We start from the raw sequence: 20,244 nt of genomic DNA, 5'->3' as shown, positions 1-20,244 counted from the left end.
CTGAAGTGGTGCTTCAGGTTAAGAACAGTTTCAGGTTACGAACAGACCTCCGGAACGAATTAAGTTCTTAACACGAGGTACCACTGTACAGTCTTCTGTCTTTAAAGAGGTGTGGGAGGTGGGAGGAGGGAGCAAAAAGCACAGCTGAAGGACAGGAGTGAAAGACGGAGGTCAGGATTCCAAATAAATGCTGGTGTATATTTCCTGGGAAACGTTGAAGGCAATTTTAAGGGGAGCACGAGTTAAGATAAGAGGCTATTTTGTCAGCTCAGTCAGCTTTGCCCCATAGAGTGCATTTAATTGCTCCTTCCTAACTGCCTCGCACTTCGCACTAGTCTAAATCAGATCAAAGCTGGATTTGATTGCACTTTAAAGATTCTTAGTAATTATTATTCCTAGGCAATTTAGTCTCTTAAGGTAGCTGCTTTTAAAAGCTCCCTTCTTCGGAAAGTTGAAATGTTCACCGATTTAGCAGATGGGCTAAATCCGCTCCAATTACATTTCTAACAGCTTGATGCAGCACAGATCTTCTTGCTTGCATGAAAGGGTGGGGCTGGGGGCCTCTGATTGAGCTACAGACTTCCTCGGCTCATGTCCTCCTCAGATCAATGCCTGGACACCCAAGATTTATTCGACAGACTGTTGGCTCCAGTTCGCTGTCCAGCAGCAACACCTCTTGTTGACATGGGGAGGGACTGCAGATTGCTTCAGCCACAGACTCATTAAGAGCTGAACTATATATTCAGAATGCCTTTCACATGGCAAGGCCTTTCTGGCCTTGACATAGAGCAAGCAGATGATGAATTAGATGTATGAATCGTCCCCCGTGTCAATGCTCCCTTGTCCATGGAAAGCTATCATGTCAACATCTTTTATGTGCCAGAGATTTTATGAAGGAGGGGCATTAGAAAGAAAAACAGGGTTGCTTTTGTCGGTGCTGGTTAAATTCAGATTTCTTCTTCCCAAAATTCCACAGCATTTGAGGCTGCACTAAGCCACTGATAGATCTCTCCTGCTCCCTGTTTTTATCCCACCTTGACGAAAAGGTGGGATAGACAAATAAGTAAATAAATACATGAACCGCAAAAAGCATCCGCTATCTTTCATAATTCACATTTTCTCTGAATTTTTCAGCGCAGTTCTCCTGCCAAACAGTGTGCACAGAAAAGCACAAGAAAGCGTGCCCCCAAAATTGCTAACATTAGTGAAAATAACATGAAAAGATGGGGGAGGGGATTCCTGCCAAAAAACGTGCGCTTTGGGAGAAATTCGTACGGAAATTCTGGTGAAGAGGAGTGAAATTCACAAAATTGCTATGGCAGTGTAGAGAATGAAATTTAAGGTTAGAAAAATGAGGGGCTGTGAGAAACTGAACCTGACAGATTTGCCCAGAGTCCTTCTATCATCTCCAATTAATTTAGCAGAGCCGAGCCATTTGTTGCTTGGACTCTTACCCGTATTCTTTAATCTGCTATTTCCCTCCTTACTTTAACATCTAGGCTATCCGTCTTTCTGCCAGTTTCTATGGTTAAGGTTTACCTGTTAATGAGGAGAGAAGCCAGCAGGAAGGGAAACCCATTGAAAGCAGTATAATGTAGTGCGGCACATTCTGTCTTTGGCAGGAGGAGAAGAACGTTAACCCAGTGTAGCATTTAATAATAGTTAATCCACGGTAAAATAATTATCTGCAAGCGCACACATGCCAGAGCCCCAGTGCCTACTTTTTCAATAAAGGGAGGGGGAAATGCAGCGTTTGGCACAGAATACCATCGCTTTTCTTCCCAGCCGGATTTTCATTCCAGCAGGAGAGTAGGAAGAAAACAAAGTGGAACTGATGGGGGAAAGTGAATGATGCTTCTCTAAAGGAAAAAAAAAAGTTTCTTCCCCGTATCTTGTTTATGGGTGGAAAAGAGGGATCATAGAGTTGGAAGGAACCCAAAGGTAATCCAGTCCAACCCCCTGTAATACAGGAATCTCATTTAGATCATCCATGACAGATGGCTTCTGTTGTAAACAAAATCTGCCCATTTTCCCTTACAGGGTATCCAAGAGCCTGTATAGAGTCCTTGCGTGGGTTCCCTATCGGTAGGAGAAAATAACAGAGGCCAACCAGAGAATATTGAGGACCTTGAACAATGGTGCGCAAGGCCTTATATCAGTGGTTCTCAGCCTGTGGGTCCCCAGATGTTGTTGGACTACAACTCCCATCATCCTGAGCTCTGGCCTTGCTAACTAGGGGTGATAGGAGTTGTAGTTCAACAACATCTGGGGGCTCACAGGTTGAGAAAGGCTGCCTTATATAGACATTTTAAATTCCCTGCCCTGGAGCTCAAGACCACACCTCCATACATCATACAAACATCAGAGAAGGGGTGTAACCCAAGACCACCACCCCACAAACATCATACCTACATCACAGAAAAGGCGGTCTACAACAGAAATTAGAATGCTGTTGTTTTTCCTGTCTGCCCAGTTATCTGATAATGCCTTATCTGATTGCCTTTCCTGGTAGTCTTTTCCTGGTAATCTGTCACCCTTTGAAATGGTGATTACTAAATTCCTCTAACAAGGAAGGTTTTTTCCCACCTCCTCCCTCCTTGCAGAGAAACATTTGGTCAGCTTGGGAGTCAAAATGGTTTCAGGACTGTCTTCCTGTGCTGCTTCAGACATGTGGTTTATATATTTATGTACGTGTTTGCTTGGTACATTTATGAACATTTATTATACTGGTATATCTTAGACCTTAAAATTCTTATTACACCATCCAACCTCTGCTTAATAACCTCCAAGGAGAAGAATCCACAACCTCCAAAGGGGGTCCATTCTACTGTCAAACATCTCTTACTATCAGAAAGTTTTTCCTTATGTTTAGTTGGAATCTCCTTTCTTGTAACTTGAAGCCATGGATTTGATTCCTGCCCTCCAGAGCGGGGGGGCGGGGGGGGAGCTTCCTCCACCTTCCATGAGACAGCCTTTGAGATATTTGAAGATGGCTATCGTATCTCCTCTCAGTGTCCTCTTTTCCAGGCTAATCTCTGGGTAAACCCATCAGAATGAAACCAGGACCAGAGATCATTCCAAGAGCACCTTACGCCCCAAAAATCAGATTGTTAGGAGGGGTATTTTAAACCACTCTCCAAGTACCATTGCTTCTGTTTTAACAAGATCCCATTAACTTAAATTAGACTAAGGCGATTGAGTTTGCCTGTAAAAGTTTCAGTTGAGAATGATTAGATCAAGGAGGTGCAGGTATATATTCAAAAGGCAAACATTCATTTTTGTCTTTTTTATTGCAAACCCTCCTGTGATCCTCGGATGAAGGGTGGTCTAGAAATCATCATCATCATCATCATCATCATCATCATCATCATAACAGCACCAGAAAATGGCTTGTGGACTGCAGCATCTAGCAATCCAAGATCAAGCAAGGGCAACAGGAAGAGGGTCAAATGATCCACATTAATTATGCTTCATTACAGCAGCCCAATCAAACACTGTTTGCCTAATAAAGGAGCACAGTACATTTTCGGCAACTTTAAAGAGACACGTGGCATCTTGTAATCTGGCTAATTACATTTGTATAAATAAAGGTTGGAAAACAATGGGGAAAACAAAAGCTTGACTCTCCAACTAGCCTGGAACAGAGCATAGCACTTAGACAACTGCTTTCTTCTCTGCAATCCAGACATACTGGAAGATAACCAAAAGGTTCATGCATTTTTTGGGCTTGGGGTATGAGGCAGCCATTGTTTGTGGTCTGACTCCCTTTCAATTTCTGGTTTTCCCCCAAGGATTCATAGGAGCCAATGAGTCTTGTCCTTTTGTTTCTGCTGAGCTTTGATAGGATGGGGGAGCAGAGTCGTATCCAGTGGCCGCAGCCTCCCACAGGATTCATGATAGTGATGTGGCCCCATGTGAAGTGTGGTCCTATGCCTGCCTATGTACATAGGGCAGTGTTCTTCAACCTTTGGTGTTGTTAGACTACAATTCCCATCAGCCCTGGACAGAAAATAATCTGGCTGGGGATCATGGGAGTTGTAGCCCATCAACATGTGGGAACCCAAGGTTGAAGAACAGTGACATAAATAGACCCTTCAAGTGTCCCTGTTTTCCAAGGACACTGTAATGATCTCAGGCAGGAAACCAAGCTCCGATAAGAATTAATGAGTCTCTGGCAGTTTTATTGTACGTTTATTTACAATTAACATCCAGCACGAAGGGCGCCAAAGTCCAATTCTTCCTCTCTTGTACTTCCATGACATTTGAACCCTTTCACCTCTTCTGGTTCGGGGAGAAGGTGGATTAACTCCCCCCCCCCCTTTCAAATGAAGAGCCCTCCAAATGCCGTCTCCCTCCTGGTTGCATAGCAACCCCCTCAATGCTGTCTATCTCCTCCCCTCCTTCTGCCTGTGAGCTTTCCAAGTCTGCTGCTGTGAGTCTGGGAATTCTTGATGGGGGGGGGGCTGAACTAACGCACTCCTGCTCTGTCTGTGACTGCATTCCCTGGTCTCCAGAGTCGGACTCTTCCCAGGCATTAGATTCACCCTGACAGACAGTCCCATATTTACAAAAGCCATCCCAGTTTCTGATTTGACACTGGAATATCCCCCTTTTCCTTTGAACGTCCCTATTTTTATCAGAGAAATGTTGGATGGTAAGGAGTTCTGCGACCTCTGATAATTAACTAACCTTTTGAAGACATCTGAAGGCAGCCCTGTATAGTTGTATTATGCCTGGATGGAAGACAGAGATGTAGGTAGAAACTAGCCTGCTGTAAAAAGGTAAAATTAACATTGTGTTGTGCCTGACTTTGCTCCTGGTCCTGACTCCCACTGGTGTCTCCTCCCTAGAGGGTTACCCAGAAGGGAATCTGGCGCTCTGGCTGAGAAAGGTTCTCCGCAGAGAGCAGCTCCATGCAACTGGGGATCTCAACCAGTTCAGGTTCACTCTTCATGTGCAGGAAATAACAACAACCATTCAAATGTATTAGGGATACAGATTCACCTGGCCTAAAATGGTCATGGAAGCACAGGTGTGTCATTTAACTACTTTTGACAGATCCTGAGATAGTATGGAGAGCATCTGCAGAAGAAGTCTCAATGCTGGGGTGGGAAACCTGTGACATGTCAGGTGTTTCTGCACTACAACTCCCATCATTCCAGCCCATTGGCCATGCTGAGTGGGGCTGATGGGAGTTGTGGTCCAACGGCATCCAGCGGGCAGCATAAATTTCCCCACCACTGTTCTTGCAAAAATGTGTGTGCGGAGAGAATTTGCGTACAAAAATGTGATGAATTTTCATCAGGACTTTTTAAAAGCTTTTTTTAAAAAAAAGATTTGGTTGATTGACATTCGATGCCCTTTTAAAACGTATTATGGGGGGTTAGTGGATTGTTGTTGCTTTTATTTTGATTATGTGTTTTTTGTTTTTATATTGTGATTTTATTCTGTGAACCGCCCTGAGACCTGCGGCTATAGGGGGCGTGAACAGATTTAATTAAATATTATAATTCAAAAAGTTAACAAACTGATGTGAAAATGTAGAAAGCTGAAGATTAGACTGGAAAAACAGGGAACTGAAATGGAGATATAGTGGTACCTCTGGATGCAAACAGGGTCCGTTCCGGAGCCCCGTTCGCATAATGAAGCAAACGCAACCTGTGTCTGCGCATGTGTGGGTCGCGATTTGCTGTGTCTGCGCATGCACGTGATGTTATTTTGAGCATCTGCGCATGCACAAGTGGTGAAACCCGGAAGTAACGTGTTCCACCGCGGAGCATAAGCTGAAAACGTTCAACCTGAAGCACATTTAACCCGAGGTACAACTGTATTTGTATTCTCAAAATCCACCCAGTAGTGATGTATGGAAGTGAGAGCTGGACCATAAAGAAGGTTGATAGCCGAAGAATGGATGCTTTTGAATTATGGTGCTGGAGGAGACTCTTGAGAGTCCCATGGACTGCAAGAAGATCAAACCTCTCCATTCTGAAGGAAATCAGCCCTGAGTGCTCACTGGAAGGACAGATCCTGAAGCTGAGGCTCCAATACTTTGGCCCCCTCATGAGAAGAGTAGACTCCCTGGAAAAAACCCCTGATGTGGGGAAAGATGGAGGGCACAAGGAGAAGGGGACGACAGAGGACGAGATGGTTGGAAAGTGTTCTCAAAGCTATGAACATGAGTTTGAACAAGCTGCAGGAGGCAGTGGAAGACAGGAGTGCCTGGCATGCTTTGGTCCATGGGGTCATGAAGAGTTGGATATGACTAAAAGACTAAACAACAACAAACTAGAAAAATGTAAGAGCCTGTTGGATCAGGCTGATGTCCCATCTAGCCCACCATCCTGTTCTCACAGTGGCCACGCAGATGCCCATAGGAAACCCTCAAAGATGACCCAAGTACAAAAGCCATCTCCTTTCATGTGGTTTCCATTGTCTGTTATTCAGAAGCATTATTGCCTCTTAGCACTTCTGGCGCAATGGGACACTGTGACGGAAACCAGAGTGCACAGAAATTCCGTTTACCTTCCCTCTGCCACAGTACCTATTTATCTGCTGGTGTGCTTTCAAACTGATAGGTTGGCAGGAGCTGGGACAGAGCAACGGGCACTCACCCCGTTGTGGGGATTTGAACCGCCAACCTTCTCATCAGCAAGCCCAAGAGGCTCAGTGGCTGGCCGCTGTGGGAGCTAGCTCCATTGTTTAACTCTGTGCTGTGTAAATAAATACCTTTCTTGCTTTCTTTCCCTCCCCCCCAATAGTTTCCCCCAACCCTCCAGAGTAGGGCATGGGGAACACATGGGGAAAAGAGAGGAGTAGAGTTGTGCTTATTGCATTTACATCCCATCTTTTTCTCCAAAGAGCTCAATGTTGCACAAATGGAAATCCCTGCACTGACAGAACGAGTTAGTTGGATCCTGCCCTATAGAACATGTTATGTACTGAGCTGAATCCTAGAACAATAGGATCCAGAATGCAGCAGTCTGATTGGTCCGCAGGAGCCACCCAATTCAGGTGGAAGTGAATCAGCAACCTGATTGGCCTGCAAGAGCAGCTAATCAGGCTCCTTGATGAAGTGAATCAACAACCTGATTGGCCTAAAGGAGCAGCCCGGAATTAGCCAATCACGCGAGGCCCATTGTGTAAATAATGTATACATAGGTAAAGGTAAAAGGACCCCTGACCATTAGGTCCAGTCATGGCCGACTCTGGGGTTGCGGTGCTCATCTCACTTTATTGGCCGAGGGAGCCGGCGTACAGCTTCCGGGTCATGTGGCCAGCATGTCTAAGCCGCTTCTGGCGAACCAGAGCAGCATACGGAAACACCGTTTACCTTCCCGCTGGAGTGGTACCTATTTATCTACTTGCACTTTGACGTGCTAGGTTGGCAGGAGCAGGGACCGAGCAATGGGAGCTCACCCCGTTGTGGGGATTCAAACCACCGACCTTCTGATCAGCAAGTCCTAGGCTCTGTGGTTTAACCCACGTCCCTAATGTACATATAGCTAGACATTTTGGGGAAAGTTTCATTCATTGTTACTATGATCTGAATAAAGAGCATGAAATTCACACTCAACTCCGAGTATATTTCAGAACAGTTCTGTTTTTCTTGTCTATCTATAACCAAAACACCAAGAAACACTCCGGCATTTTGTCTTTCCAATCGGTAAAGGGCATGGTACTGCAGAGGAAGTGGAGTGGATCAGAGCCTTTAATAACCTATAATGATGGGGGAAATTGCCCTTGGCGTGAGACTACGGGTGTTCCAGGCACGTCCTGAATGCGGATCGGGGTGTTCTGAGCACGTCTCCTTATTTTCATCTGCAAAACGTTGGGAGGTAAAGATATGCGGCTGCACTTCTAACAAGACAGGCCTGACTCTCTCAGGAAGCGTGATATGGGGAAAGGGAACCCTTTTGTCTGCTCCCAGCCCAGGACCAGATGCCTCATCCTTCTTGCTTGTCTCGCAGTTTCCCATCTGGTATTTATCTTTTTAAGAGCAGCTACAACAGTCAGCATGTGGTTCCATTTTGCACATATTCCTTAACATCTCTGTTTACACCATGTCACAAGAAAGAGCCGTGGTTCTCTTCGGGAAAGGGTTTTGAAGGGAGGGGGAAAAGTCTGCACTTTTGTATAGCAGATTCCAGAGGTTTTCCCCTGAAGGCAACTGTGGTGGCCTCAAGCTTTTTTTTTTTTTTTTTTTGGGGGGGGGGGGGAGCTGCTGGAAGGAGGAAAGCTCTCAAAGGAACAAGCCCAGCTGGCCAAGGCCTGGCGTCGGTGCAGTAGGTGGGCTGCCTGAGGGGACGTTGCAATCTCTGTGTGTATATGGCAGGGGGAGAGTAGCTTTTAGGAACATAGATGGTCTAAAAACTATCTTTGGGTGTACAGCTGGCCAGGTCTCGCAACCATCTATTTAATGGGCGTGAAGCACTGATTCATTTTATACTAGCTTTTAAAAGAGCATTGTTGTTGTTGTTTAGTCATTTAGTCATGTCTGACTCTTCATGACCCCATGGACCAGAGCACGCCAGGCACTCCTGTCTTCCACTGCCTCCTGCAGTTTGGTCAGGGCATGGTCAGGGGTACATGTTTAACTTGTGCACATTCACCTGTATGTGTTCGGCACTATTTTTTATAAAAGAATTAAACAGTCTTTGGCAATCCCATTCGCCATTGCACACAATGTGTTTTGACTAGACACGATTTTGGATTTAGGCATGTTCTCCAGAACGTAACCTCTGCGTATGTTTGAGGCTTACTGTATATAGTTACAAAGTAGGTGCAGACATATTTTTAAGGATACTTGTAGATTCACTCCCAGGATGTTCCCTCCCTCGCTCCTTGTTTTCAAGAACGTCCCATGAGTTTTCAGCCTATCGGCACCATCCGAGAACTTAAACAGGCAAATCCCTTTCTTTTATTTCCAAATATTTATGAACATGCAACTCGACAGCATTCCGTTCCCAGCAGAAATATTTCCAACGAGGGACTTTTACTGATGAAGGAAAGCAGAAGAGAAAATAATTGAAGTGCTATCTTTTGGTAGAGGAAATATTTTGATTCTCTTTGCTCATATGAAATTGGCTCTTCGCCGAAATAAGCCCAATGGGAAATGACTTACACGAAACGGCAAGGATATACAACTTACGGCCCAGACCTACACATGCTTACTCCAAAGTTTTCTTCGGCAGTTTAAATGAATTTACTGCCACATGCACCCTAGTCTCGAAGTAGTGAGTTGCAAAAATAAAATAATATAAGCTGGCCCAATAAACAACAAATGAACAATTATGTCACAAGGTAAACAAGCAAAACTTGTTTAATTAAAACGTCCAAGTCCAACAAATAACGAGGTAAAAAACAAACGTAAGACAGCCCCCTCAAAAAATAATAATTTGGGGAGAGGAACTGCCTCAGTCCCTAGGAGTTGGCCCTATGTCTTTCACCACAGCTACTGGCAGCCAGTTTATTTCTGGACACAGTCCAAGGTGCTCATGTTAGGGTTTCAAACCCTAAATGACTTAGGTTCCAAATATCTGAAATACCACCTCCTAAGTTTTAAAATCTTGGTAGTTCCACCTCCTTCAGAAGTTGGGGAGTGGCCTTGAAGAGGGAATTTTCTGTAGCACCCCCTACGTTGTGGAATTCCCTCCCCACAAAGGGGAGTTTCATCAATGAAGTCACATTTCTTTACACCTTTGACACATGAGTTGTGGTTCCTCCTCTTCCTGTGACTGCCCCCAGATTTAAACCTTTTGAATTTTAAGTTGCGTGTCGAGGTCCCCAGGGCCACCCCAAATAACTCACACATCACACAGAAATTTTGTTTAAGGTTTTTGGCATAATTTGGCCACAACTTTATTAAAATACAAAAATGTGAGTGCTTGCTTTGGCATTGGTTGCGGCTATCTGCCCTGCCCAGTGGGGGGCAGACTGATATTCCGCAAGCCTGCGAAAGTCAGAAAAGGAGAATACATCTGGGGGTAGCAACGGAGCAGGGAACCTGCCCTCAGCCCTCCCCAAATGCAACCAGGGGCTCTTGCATGGCCCTAGCCCCGTGACAGGGTTCGGACAAAAGCAGTGGTGAGCCCCTGATTCCTTTAACGGAATCCCTTGCAGCAGCAGCATTAGAGGGGCAGGCACAGCCAATCCATGCCCCTCAACCAACCAAACCAACCTAACCGCAACCTTACAAGTTGTGACGATTTGCTAAGCAGTAGGAAAAAACCAAATGGCCCCAGCCAATCAGCCAGATGGACAAAATTCCTACTGGGCCCCTGCCCCAAGAGCAGACGATCCCATGAGAGGCATAGCAAGGTCAAAGCGAACAATCCTAAATATAGGGAGGGGGGATGGGCAATCCGATGCATGGGGCGAAAAGAGGAAGCTCAATGCCTCGTGGAGGGAGTTTTAACATTTCTGGCTGTTAATCAACAAATGGCAACATTAACTTCTTCCCAACAACAAGGGAAGCCCAATCGCAACAGTGGTCAATGATCAATTAGCCCGCCCCACACTTTGGAGTGTCCTGTCGGCCCCCACCGCAACACATGCCCTCCATGAAGGAGAACATGCTTTGTCACCTGCCCTGGGACCTGTGACTTACTGTAATGAATGCAGTAATAGAAAAAAAAATATCCAGCCCTCTCGGGCTCCCATCTTGAGGGGGATGCATTGTTGGCCCTGGTCCATAGAGCAAAAATAGAGAATAAAAGAGGGTAGGAATAAGGACCAGTGGGTGTTTCTCTCCTCTTCCCAGGCCTGAGTGAACTCACAGGCCGCAAGGTGGTGTGTTGCTGTGGGATGTGCTGCTGGATTTGGGCATTTGTGTGCATGCGGGGTTATGCCAAAAAACAACAACAACTCAATAAATAAACGGATACCTTTTGGGTCCCTTATCCAATTAGCCGCAGTTGTTAAAATACCTCGTATTTGTGATCTTTAGATTTGATTTACTGCCTGGTAATTCACTATTAATGTTTGCAAGTTTTGCCATCTCGTTTGTTAATTATCCCGCCGCTCCATTTTGATCGCATTATTAATCCTTTGAACACAACATCCCTTTCTTATTTATTTATTGCACTGGATGCTTGTTAGTTTTGGAATTACTTCATTTTCGGAATGATGTGATAGCCCATCATTAGTAATCAGTTACTGTGTGGATACGGCTCTCGTTTAATTGTTTTCATTTCACTCGCAACAATTTGTTTGCCTTATTTTTGAAGATAGCGTATGTAGAGTCGAACTCCGAGACAAGCCTGGGTGTCTAGATGAGCGGGAGGGCGGCCATTTTTTATCTGGTGCTGGAGCTATAATTAATCACATGCAATGCAAGAAAATCAAACAAACCCCAAACCAAAAATTATCTTTTGTGTTCTTCTGGAACTTGGGTATCACTGGGGACGTTGTCACCATTACTGGAGGGCATAGCTAGAAAGAATGGGTAGAAATGGAAGGAAAGCAGGTAAATATTAGGATACACTTTGCAACAGTAAGAGCCAGTGTGGTGTAGTGGTTAAGAACGGTAGACTCGTAATCTGGGGAACCGGGTTCACGTCTCCGCTCCTCCACATGCAGCTGCTGGGTGACCTTGGGCCAGTCACACTTCTTTGAAGTCTCTCAGCCCCACTCACCTCACAGGGTGTTTGTTGTGGAGGAGGAAGGGAAAGGAGAATGTTAGCCGCTTTGAGACTCCTTCGGGTAGTGATAAAACGGGATACCATATGTAAGGAGCGCTCTGATGGTGTTTCCTGCTTGGCAGGGGGTTGGACTCGATGGCCCTTGTGGTCTCTTCCAACTCTATGATTCTATGATTCTATGGAGGTATTTAAACACAGCAGGAGGGCCATCTGCCAAGGATGCTAATATTGCATCCTGCATTTTTAGAGCCAGCATTGCACCCAGGCTACCTGAAAGATCCTATCTCCCTATACAAACCTGTGCAAGTACTATGATACTTGGATGAGGACCATCAACATCAGAAGCATGGTTGATAATAACACGTGAGACCGCCTTTTCTGTGGTTTCTCCCTAAATGGCTTTGGCCCAGTATACCTGAAGGAGCGTCTCCACCCACATCGTTCTCCCGGACACTGAGGTCCAGCTCCGAGGGCGTTCTGGTGGTTCCCTCACTGTGAGGAGTAAGGTAATAGGGCAAAAGGTAGAGGGCCTTCTTGGTGGTGGTGCCCACCCTGTGGAACGCCCTCGCATCAGATGTCCAGGAAATAAACTGTAATCTGACTTTTAGAAGACATCTGAAGGCAGTCCTCTTTAGGGAAGTTTTTAAATGTTTGATGTTTTATTCTGTTTTTAATCTGTTGGGAGCAGCCCAGAGTGGCAGTGTGTGTATGTGTGTGTGTGTAAATTTAAAATAAATAAAATAAAATAATAATTTGGAACTCCCTCTCAGGAGTTATTCTTCCGCTGACAGGCTAAGTTCTTCCTATTCAAACAGAACTTTGAAAACTAAGGTATGGACAGTGCTAATCAGGGCAAACTTTATTTTAATCGCTGGTTGTAAATGTGCTCTGATGCATTTCAGTTACTAATTCAATTTTCATTACTTTGTGTTTTATAATGTTCTTAAATGCTGCAAGCCATCTTGAATCCTTGGGAGAAACATTAATAGATTAAACTATAACAACCACAATAATATCCATTGAGTGGGGGATTTGAACAAAATGACATGCAAGGTATTTGATGCCATAAGAATCACTGTTGCTCTTTCTTTCTTTCTTTCTTTCTTTCTTTCTTTCTTTCTTTCTTTCTTTCTTTCTTTCTGCATCTGAAACGGAAGGTAGTGGCCTCTGAGCCTCAGTCTAATCTGCTGCTAATAAAGCAATTCTATTACTTCCATGTCGGAAGCATGTCTTTTTAGCGATGCTAAAGGCTTGACTTCGGCACATTTGTCAAAGGCATCACTCTTATATGTATAAAAAAAGACTCGTAATTCCAAGGAGCCACAAGAATTGCAGGGAAGGCAGGTCAAAGGAGCATGTAGTTGCAAAGCAGCGTTGAGGAGCGGCCGAGGCACTTGTCTGCAAATGCATTTCACATTGGCAGGGCCCCTTGTGGCTTAGACAGCTGTCAGATTAATGATAAGAAGACTCAGACAATAACTGAGATGTTTCCAATAAGGGAAGCAGCTGCCGGCTGTGTCCTGGTGGATCCAATTTTCTATCTTCTGTGTGATTCTCCCCACAACAAAATCCTCTGTGGCTGTAAAGCTGAATCACATTTTAACTGACTATCGAGCGATGATTGTATTTGAGGTGGGCGGCAGAAAGGAAGGGAGTGGCACAGATAATCCAGAACAGGCTTCCAGAAAAGGGCTGGCTGGCTGGCAGCTAGACTCTTGGCTCCACAAACCAGAGGTGCAAATGGCCCAATAAAAGCCGAGTTCGGACTGTACACGAATCCAGAATTTGAAAATGTGCTTCCTCTTCAGGTACACTTATGTATTCATTTGCAGTTAGGAATGGCTTCACATGAACCACATCATAGTGATTGGCAATAATAGCACCACCAATAAAAAATAATCACATTTTATACAGTGGTACCTCGGGTTACGGGACGCAGGTGGCGCTGTGGGTTAAAGCCTCAGCACCTAGGGCTTGCCGATCGAAAGGTCGGCAGTTCGAATCCCCGCGGCGGGGTGCGCTCCCGTTGTTCGGTCCCAGCGTCTGCCAACCTAGCAGTTCGAAAGCACTCTCGGGTGCAAGTAGATAAATAGGGACCGCTTACTAGCGGGAAGGTAAACGCCGTTTCCATGTGCGGCTCTGGCTCGCCAGAGCAGCGTTGTCACGCTGGCCACGTGACCCGGAAGTGTCTTCGGACAGCGCTGGCCCCCGGCCTGTTGAGTGAGATGGGCGCACAACCCTAGAGTCTGTCAAGACTGGCCCGTACGGGCAGGGGTACCTTTACCTTTACTTTTACCTCGGGTTACATACACTTCAGGTTACATACGCTTCAGGTTACAGACTCCGCTAACCCAGAAATAGTACCTCGGGTTAAGAACTTTGCTTCAGGATGAGAACGGAAATCGCACAGCAGCAGCACAGCAGCAGCAGGAGGCCTCATTAGCTAAAGTGGTGCTTCAGGTTAAGAACAGTTTCAGGTTAAGAATGGACCTCCAAAACAAATTAAGTTCTTAACCCGAGGTACCACTGTATATGAAAGCAACTGGAACAAATTCTCCCCTAATAGAGAACTTCCAACAGGAGCTGGGTATATTTAGACTGGAAAAGAGGAGACTGAGAGGAGATATGACAGCCATCTTCAAATATCTGTCACATGGAAGAGGGAGCATACTTGTTTTATCCTGCTATGGAGGGTAGGACTTGAACCCATGGCTTTAAGTTGCAAGAAAGGAGATTCCGACTAAACATTCAGAAAAACTTTCTGACAGTAAGAGCTGTTCAGCAGTGGAACAGACTCCCACGAGAGGTGGTGGACTCATGAGGGGGGTGGGAATTGCCACACACAGGAAAGAACAATGATTCAAGACTGAGTACCTCACTTGAAACTTTATAAACTTCATTAACACAAATTGAAACCATAAGGTTGTAGCTGTGGTATAAGGGATTATTATCATGAAGGGAATGTAATTGAAATTATTAAGATTTTTGAATGTGGAAAACAAAGAGGAAGCCATAAAATCTAGCATGCGAGGAGGCCACTTTAACTGAATTGTATAATTTGGCATATAAATAATTGGTTTTAATAATTGTATTAATTGGATAAAATTGGCATTGTTATAAGGAGGCTGTTATTGGAATGATATTGGAAAAACAATAAAAGTGCAACTGGTTCATCCCACTGCATGCCACATTGTGAAGGAACCACAGGAGACGCTGGAAAACTGACTAAGAACAAAACTGACTTTAAAGCCCAAAGACTGCCACTGGCTTCATTGGACGTCTATCACTATTAGTAATTTACTGCTACTACTACTACTTTATTTATACCCTACCCATCTAGCTAAGTTTCCCCAGCCACTCTGGGTGGCTCCCAACAGATTAAAAACACAATAAAACATCAAACATTAAACCTAAACAGGGCCCTCTGCCTGGTTCCCTGTAAGTTCACTTCTTGCAATGAGGGAACCACCAGAAGGCCCTCGGAGCTGGACCTCAGTGTCTGGGATGAACCACAGGGGTGAAGATGCTCTGTCAGGTATACAGAGCTGAGGCTGTTTAGGGCTTTAAAGGTCAGCACCAACACTTTGAATTGTGCTAGGAAACGTACTAGGAGCCAGTGTAGATCCTTTAGGACTGGTATCATATGGTCCCAGCGGCTGCTTCCAGTTACTAGTCTCGCTGCCGTGTTCTGGATTCGTTGTAGTTTCCAAGTCACCTTCAAAGGTAGCCCCACTTAGAGCTGCCACCATGCATAATTTTATGAACTTGTCTCACCTTACCTTTTCTCCAAACTAAAAAGTCCCAAATACTGCAAGCTTTCCTTAAGGTAAAGGGACCCCTGACCATTAGGTCCAGTCGTGACCAACTCTGGGGTTGCAGCGCTCATCTTGCTTTATTGGCCGAGGGAGCCGGCTTTTGTCTGCAGACAGCTTCCGGGTCATGTGGCCAGCATGACTAAGCCGCTTCTGGCGAACCAGATCAGTGCACGGAAACGCTGTTTACCTTCCCGCTGGAGTAGTACCTATTTATCTACTTGCACTTTGACGTGCTTTCGAACTGCTAGGTTGGCAGGAGCAGGGACCGAGCAACGGGAGCTCACCTCGTCGTGGGGATTCAAACCGCCGACCTTCTGATTGGCAAGTCCTAGGCTCTGTGGTTTAACCCACAGTGCCACCCGTGTCCCTAAGCTTTCCTTACAGGGGAGTTTTTCTTACAGGGGAGTTTATCCACCCCTTTGATCTTTCCAGTTGCCCTTGTACTTCCATCCATTTTGATAAATATGTGTGTGATTGTGTGCATTGCACATAGTTGTACAAATCTGAGTTGCTGAGAATTTCAGAAACGTGCCCACCTTAATTTCTGTCTCAACCTCTGAATATTTCCCAGTTTGTCCCATCCCTCTGTCCCCTGACATAAAGGAGGGGAAAAAGGATTCTGTAAATAAGCTTTCCATGTCTCTTTAATTTGTAGCAAAGAAAATCTCTTAACTAACCTAGTAATAATGCTACAATTGGATTTCAGCTTCCCCTTAGGAGAACAGACCGGACCAACGAGGGAACTATAAAGGAAAATGCTTAAATCATTCAAGGTTTAATAAGCAGGGTAGCAATACTAAGTGTTGAACATACACTGGGTTGCAAATAATCTTTTAGACAAGGAGACAGCAAAGGAAGAATGAAAAATTGTTTTAATTTAAGTCCAGCAAATTAAATGGATTCCAAAAACAAAAAAGCTGCCTCTTCCATTAACATCCTACTAGATTCTCCTATAATTTTTCCAGCGCTGGAAACGCTTTTCTCATCCCTCCCTTTGATGGTCGTCTTCACAGCCTTTACAGCAGTGATCACTCTCTTTCAATATACATACATCAGCTGCCAAATCCCTCCCACCCCAACTGTTATTTGCGGGAGAATATCCAAAAGATCACCATAATTAAGTCTGCGATCTTAAGTTCGTGGTCTTTGTTTAAACGAGGTGATTTGCTGTTAAGCTCTTTGGCTCCATTTAAAAGGCGGGTGGGGGTGGAAATCAGATAATTTGCCAAGGAAACACAAGGGCTGTCATTGCACTTGTGCCGTAGAAAAGTCACAAGAGGAATCCCATTGCCAAGTGAGCTTTCCCAATCTGGAGCCATGGAGATTCTATTGGCTGCATATAAAATTGCCTGCTTCCACGGGCTCTCTAATTGTTCACTGCTTTTTCATGTGCTTGTGACCTTCCAGACTCCACACTACAAGCCCTATTATCCTTGACCATCGGAGATGCTGGCTGGATCTGATGAAAGTTGGAGTAATTGGAGAAAGGGCAAACCTTAGTGGTAGGCATATTTTTGCATGCCGAAGGTCCTCGGTCTGATCCTGTCAGGAATGAACCAGCTCCCAGCGAAGGGTTACAGCAAACTGCCGAAAGCAGCCAGGAACAGAGAGGCTGCTTTGATGTTAGTCAGACAGGTGAAAGCCAGCAGCTGCGTATTCTGGCTCCTCCTGACCTTGACATGCAAGCTGATAAGACATTAACAGAGAGCAGGGAAGTATGCAGTCAAAGCTCCCCAAAAGCACAAATAGGCAGGAAAGAGTTAATGGGGAAGAGGTGGGAGCTGAACCACTAAGTCTGAGGTCCTGGTGAATGGGAGGGCTCCAAGACAGAAAGCAAAACAAAAGACGTAAGGTTCGTAAGCTCAATATCTTCTGTCGACGTCATAAGGAGTCTTCAGAAGGGTCATCTTGAGTAATGAGACTTTGTTAGAGCCATCCGGAGCTATAGTATCTGTTTGTTTTTGCAATAAATCCACCTTTTTCATTAGCTACGCTTACTGTGTTTTCAAGCTGGGAAGCTGGACTCCTGACAGATCCCTAGCATCTCCAATCAGGACTGGGAGAAACTTCTGGTCTGAAATCCTGGGGAGCTGCTGCCAATCAATGCTGTCTGAATCGGTACAAGGCAGCGTCCCATGTTTCTTGAGCTAAGGATTGAGGAGCAATCTCTTTTAAACAGATTTATTTATGGATTTTGATGGTTCAGAACTGATCAAGCGTTGCCTGTATTGGGCCAGCTCTTGCGTCAAAGACCCAATAATAATAATAATAACAGCAACAACAATAATTTATTATTTGTACCCCGCACATCTGGCTGGGTCTCCCCAGCCACTCTGGGTGGCTTCCAACAAAGATTAAAAATACATTAAAATGTCACACATTTAAAACGTCCCTGCCTTCAGATGTCATCTAAATGTCAGGTAGTTGTTTATCTCTTTGACATCTGATGGGAGGGCGTTGCACAGGGTGGGTGCCACTACCGAGAAGGCCCTCTGCCTGGTTCCCTGTAGCTATGCTTCTCACAGTAAGGGAACCACCAGAAGGTCCTTGGAGCCAGAACTCAGTGTTTGGGAGAACGACGGGGGTGGAGATGCTCCTTCAGGTCTACTGGGCTGAGGCCATTTAGGGCTTTAAAGGTCAACACCAACACTCTGAACTGTGCTCGGAAACGTACTGGGAGCCAATGTAGGTCTTTCAAGACCGGTGTTATGTGGTCTCAGCGGCTGCTCCCAGTCACCAGTCTAGCTGCTGCATTCTGGATTAGTTGTAGTTTCCGGGTCACCTTCAAAGGTAGCCCCCCATAGAGCGCATTGCAGTAGTCCATGAGTACTACTTACACCAAGCACTCCTTCCCCTTCCCCAACTTGCCCCCGTGTGTCCGAGTCCTGGCAACATCCCTCGCTGAGATCCTGTTCCTCCTTCCTATAGTCTTGCCAGTTCATGACAGCTTGCAAGATGAGGCCAATGGCCCATCTAGTCCAGTATTCTGTGGTATATCCAGCCACCATTTTTCTGTTCCCTGCCCTTGGAGAGCTTCTGACTGTCAGTGAAGGTAATACTTAGTTGGATGACCTATTATAACGCAGCTGCCTTTGTTCTTCTGTTCCAACTCACTGTTCATGTTGCTTTTGGCTGATGGATTTGTTACAAACCATGTTTTATTTCTGGTCTGGGATATTATTGCTGGTTTTATTAATGTTTATTAAAGTTGTGGTTATGTTTGATTTCTATCTCTCTGCGTTGTATTTTATCTTTTCCATATTTGAAGCTGCATTTTTATTTTTGTGCAAGGCGCCTTGAGGGAGTTCTGCTCATAAAGGTGGCCCTATAAATATTTTACAAATAAATAAGATGACATTAACATTTACATCACAACCTTATGCATGTTTACTTGGGCAAACCTTTTATTGTGTTCAGTGGTTCTCACTCAGGTGCAGAGATTGCAGTCCCTGCGATTTATACGCATGCTTCTTTAACACATTGCTTCTCTGCATCATGGGTTTTGTAGTCAACGTCTTTACTTTTCACAAACATCAAATGTGAAATGGAGTTACTGGGAAGAGTATCCACTCTGCAATTACGAGCAAGAATAACTGATATGAATGACATTACAGGTTAAGTTTGGCATGAAAACCTCATGTTTTTGAACCAAAATGACATTTTCAACAACTCCTTGCCTTTGCTGTGAGCCCTCAGCAAAATCAGAATCTCAGAATCTCTTGAAAATGTTGTAAATGTGTTTGCTGGGCTTAATCTGACCATTAGGGTTGCCATACACCCAGGAATTCCCAGACATGTTTTCGGGGTGGTGGTGTCCCAAATGCACATCCAGGGGGAATTTTACATTTTAAAGCAAATGTCCTAAACTTTGAGTATATAAAAAACACTCTGGTTCAGGCTCTGCGTGCCCTAAAAAAGCTCAACAACTTTGTGTGTCTGGATTTTTACCTCTTGAAATACGGCAACCCTGCATTTACTAGCGGTTTTTAAGCAAACTAAGATATTACTATTCAGCCCATGCCTTCGAAATGGCTTTCAATTAGCTACTGAGCTAAGTTAAGGGATCAGAGGATCTATATAAGGCTTAGGACCGGAACACATAAATGATCATCTCACCCCTTACATGTCCAACCAGTCACTGTGCTCTGCAGGAGAGGGCCTCCTGTAAATGCCATAATTCTGCATAATTATGTGAACTGCGCAGAGACCTCCGGGTATAGGGTGGTATATAAATTCAATATGTCCGGGATGCGGGTGGCACTATGGTCTAAACCCCTGAGCCTCTTGGGCTTGCCGATCAGAAGGTCGGCGGTTCGAATCCCCGTGATGGGGTGAGCTCCCATTGCTCTGTCCCAGCTTCTGCCAACGTAGCAGTTCGAAAGCACACTAGTGCAAGTAGATAAATAGGTACCACTGCTGTGGGAAGGTAAACGGCGTTTCCGTGTGCTCTGGTTTCCGTCACTGTGTCCCATTGTGCCAGAAGTGGTTTAGTCATTCTGGCCACATGACCCGGAAAGCTGTCTGTGGACAAACACCGGCTCCCTCGGCCTGAAAGCGAGATGAGCGCTGCAACCCCATAGTTGCCTTTGACTGCACTTAACAGTCCAGGGGTCCTTTACCTTTATAAATTCAATAAATAAGAATACCATCTCCTCAGAGAGTCTATTCCATACGATACAGGAATCAGGCATTTAATGTGGCAGCACCCAACCCCTTAGATCTCCTTATTGTTATGTATCAGACCAGAGCCATCCTCTGTGGTCCTTTTGTCACCTGCTATAGATACTTGG

This window comes from Podarcis tiliguerta (assembly GCF_965153285.1).
Source record: "Podarcis tiliguerta genome assembly, chromosome: 4".
Lineage (NCBI taxonomy): Eukaryota > Metazoa > Chordata > Lepidosauria > Squamata > Lacertidae > Podarcis > Podarcis tiliguerta.
This window is presented reverse-complemented; position numbering follows the sequence as displayed.